At 34.7% G+C, this 4,270-nt stretch overlaps 1 pseudogene; it reads left to right on the top strand.

Moving 5' to 3' along the window:
• Nucleotides 1–3,592: 3,592 nt before the first annotated feature.
• Nucleotides 3,593–4,037, top strand: LOC148778753 (histone H3-like centromeric protein A pseudogene; annotated as a pseudogene).
• The last annotated feature ends 233 nt before the right edge of the window (nucleotides 4,038–4,270 follow it).

The raw sequence follows: 4,270 nt of genomic DNA, 5'->3' as shown, positions 1-4,270 counted from the left end.
TTGTTTATTTTTGTTTTTATTTCTATTGTATTGAAAACTGACCTAAGAAAACATTGGTATGATTTAAAACATATCATATTAAAATGGCAAAGTTAAAGATAAAGACAGAATTTTCAAGGTAGCAAGGGACATACAAAGAGTAACAAATTAAGGACCCCCTATAAGGCTATCAGCTGATTTTTCTGTAGAAACTTTGCAAGCCAAAGGGAGGGACATGATATATTTATAGTGCTGAAAGGGGAAAATCTACAACCTTGGACACTCTATCCAGCAGAGTTATCATTCAGAATTAAAGGGGAAATAAAGAGCTTCTCAGAAGCAAAACCTAAAAGAGTTCATTTAAATGGACCTTACAAGAAATGTTAAAGAATCTTCTTCAAGCAGAAAAGAAAAGGCTACAACAAGAACTAAGAATTTATAAAAAAGGAAAATTCTCACTAGTAAAGGCAAATATATAATGAAGGTTAAGTGTCAACTATTTAAATAAGCAAATATGAAGGTTAACAGACAAAAACTGGAAAATTAAATATAATTATAATAAATAGGTGATAGACAAAAAGATGTAAAATATGATATCAAAAACACAAAACAATGAAATTTTGTCATTTGAAGCAATGAAGCAACAGGGATGGACTTGGAGTGTATTATGCTAAGTGAAATAAGTCAGACAGAGAAAGAAAAACACTGTATGATGTCACTTACATGTGGAATCTAAAAAAATATAAGAAACTAGTGAATATAACACTAGAAAATATGGCTAAGGGTGAAGATACTTTACATGGAGAGGATGGAGCCGACACAGGCAAAACACTAGCTGAAATTAGTGATCAGTATGGGGCACCAAACTTGAGCAGAGTGAAAGAACTCAACTAACCAATGCTCTCTGATGTGGATTCTTTACCACTGAACCACCTGGGAAACACTCTCGGTGAAACCATGAGAAATTTCAACATCTAAGGGATGGGTACAGGAACCTGCAAGAAGGATACAGACAACAATAAGAGAATATCAAGAGAAACAGAAGAAAGGATGGGTTAATAAATACATTGAAAATACAATTAAAACAAAAGAAACTGGTGAATATAACAAAAAAGAAACCGACTCACAGATTTATAGAGCAAACTACTGGTTACCAGTGCAGTGAGCAAAAGAGGAGGGAAAAATAGGGGTAGGGAATTTACAGATACAACTATCCTGCAAAATAAGCCATGAGAATATATTGTACAACACAGGGAATATAGCCAGTGTTTTGTGATAACTATCAATGGACTATAGCCTTTGGAAGTTGTACACTTGTTATTTATATAATATTGTACATCAACTGTATTTCAATGAAAAAAACACAGACTAAAAGTTAGGGAGTGAAAAAAGCTGTTTCATGCATTGGAAATGACTAGAAAACAAAGGTAGTAACACTCATCTCAACAAAGTAAACTTTAAAACAAATTCTATAACTTTTTGTCAATGGCATTATATAATGATAAAAGGTTCAATACAAGAAGAAGATATAACATTTGTTAATATACATGCACCTAATATAAAAACATCTGAATATTTAAAGCAAATATTAACAGATGTAAAGGGAGAAATGGACAATAATACAATAACAGTAGGGGACTTTAAACCACAATTATATCAATAGGTGTCTTCTACTCAGAAAATCAATAAGGAAACAATGATCTTTAATGACACATTAGATTAGTTGGACTTAACAGATATCTATAGGACATTTCATCCAAACCAACAGAATACACTTTCTTTTCATGTGCACTTGGAACTTTCTCCAAGACAGATCATAAACTAGGCCACAAAACAAGTCTCAATACATTTAAGAGGAGAGAAATTATATTAAGCATTTTTTCCAACCATAGCAGTATGAAAGTAGAAATCAATTACAGCAAGATTATGGGGGAAAAAGCACAAACATATGGAAGCTAAAACACATGCTACTAAAAAACCAATAAAGAAATCAAAGAGAAATTCAGAAAAAAACCTTGAGACAAATGAAAATAAAAACACAATTTTCCACAATCTATGGGATACAGCAAAAGCATTTCTAAGAGGGATGTTCATGGTGATATAGGCTTATCTCAAGAAACAAAAAAATCTCATGTAGATAACCTAACGTACCTAATTCCTTTAAAGGAATTAGAACAAGATGAATAAACAAAGACCAAAGTTAGCAGAAGGAAGGAATAATAATAAAGATCAGAGAGGAAATAAACAAAACAGAGAACTTAAGAAAAGAAAAAGGAAAAGAAGAAAACAATAGAAATGGTCAGTGAAACCAATTTTAAAAAAATAAACAAAATTGATAAACCTTTGACCAAGCTCATTAAGAAAAAAAAGAGAGGATTAAAATAAACAAAATAAGAAATAAAAGAGGAGGAGAAATTACAACTGATATCACAGAGAAATGCAAAAAATAATGAGAGAATACTACAAACATTTATATGCTAAAAAACTGGACAAACTAGAAGAAACAAATAAATTCCTAGAAACAGACAATATTCCAACACTGAATCAGGAAAAAAAAGATAATCTTAACAGACAGATCACTAGTAATGAAATTGAATCAGTAATCAAAAAGCTCCCAGGAAACAAAAGTGTAGAACCAAATAGTTTCACAGGGAAATTCTACCAAACATAAAAAGAAGAGTTAATACCTATCCTTCTCAAATTATTCCAAAAAACAGAAGAGGAGGGAACATACCCAAATTCATTCTAAGAGGCCACAATTACCTTGAGACCAAAACTAGACAAAGACATTACAAAAAAGGAAAATTACAGGCCATTGTCTCTAATGAATATAGATACCAAAATCTTCAACAAAATATTAGCAAACTGAATTCAACAGTATATAAAAAAATCATGCATCATGAACATGTGGGTTTTGTTCAAGGAATGTACAGATGATTCATTATCTGCAAATCAATGTGATAACCATATTAACGAAATGAGTGACAAAAAGCACACGAGCATCTCAATAGATGCAGAAAAAACATGTAACAGAATTCAAAGTTTATTCGTGATATAAATTATCATTAAAGTCAGTTCAGAGGGATCATAGCTCAATATAATAAAGGTCATTTATGACAAATCCTTAGCTAGCATCATGCTCAATGTTGAAAATCTAAAAGCTTTTTCTCTAAAATCAGGAACAAGACAAGGATGTCAACTCTAACTTTTTCTATTTAACGCAGTACTGTAAGTCATAACCACAGTAATCACCCAAGAAAAAGATATAAAACATCCAAACTGAAGGGAAAAAGCAAAACTGTTACTATATGCAGATAACATGAATATATCAACCCTAAAGTCTCTACCCCAAAACTATTAGAATCAATAATTGAATTCAGTAAAGTTGCAGGATACAAGATTAGTATATAGAAATTGGTTGATTGCCAACACTAATAATGAGCTATAAGAAAGAGAAAGTTTAAAAGAAATTATGTTTAAAATCACAACAGGTGGATAATTTGAACACCACCCAGCCAGGACATGTGGCCAGAGCACTTCTGGCTCTCCCAGCCTCTGCCCACAGAGTGGAAAGCTGAGAAGGAGCCATGGGCCTCAACCCTGTGTGCGTGCCATGGGCCAGGGCTGCCGAAGCCACAAGCCCGAAACACCAAGGAGGCACACCTTGAGTCTGGCTCCTGCTGCTCACTGGCTGGCCCAGTCCTTAGGTACTTTCTCCCCTCATCTTGCTCGCAGGAGACATGGGGTCCTGAAGGAGAACTGAACTCTTCAGAAGAGCACATACCTGCTGTTAAGAAAGAAACTCTTCTGCCTCCTGGCAAGAGAAATGTGTTAAATTCACTCATGGTATGGACTTCAATTGGCAAGCCCAAGCCCTGTTGACCCTACCAGAGATGGCAGAAGCATTTCTAGTTCACCTCTTCGAGGATATTTATTTCTTCTCCTGACATGCCGGCCACCTCATGCTTTTCCCAGAGGATGTGCAACTGGCCAGGGGATCCAAAGCATTTAGGAAATGCTCTGCTGAGTTCCTGACACTGGCCCATGTCTCCAGTTGATACAGAGACTCTGCCCACAGCCAGGACCAGAACCACAGAGTACAAGGTGCTGCCTGCCTGGACTTGTCTCTGAGCAGACTGTGTGTATCGCTTTCTAGTTAGATTTTTTTTTTTTTTAAAGAAGACGACTTCGTGGCTTTCCTCTGTAATAGAGGTAATATATGGGAGAATCAACAATTTCTAAAAGTCCTGAGAATAATTTTCAGATGAAGAGACTCCAAGGTTGACTTCAC

The sequence above is a fragment of the Moschus berezovskii genome, chromosome 1 (assembly GCF_049115385.1).
Source record: "Moschus berezovskii isolate FMDL1 chromosome 1, NW_MosBer_1.0, whole genome shotgun sequence".
NCBI lineage: Eukaryota > Metazoa > Chordata > Mammalia > Artiodactyla > Moschidae > Moschus > Moschus berezovskii.
Note: the sequence above shows the minus strand (reverse complement) of the source record. Positions and strands in the feature narration are given on the sequence as shown.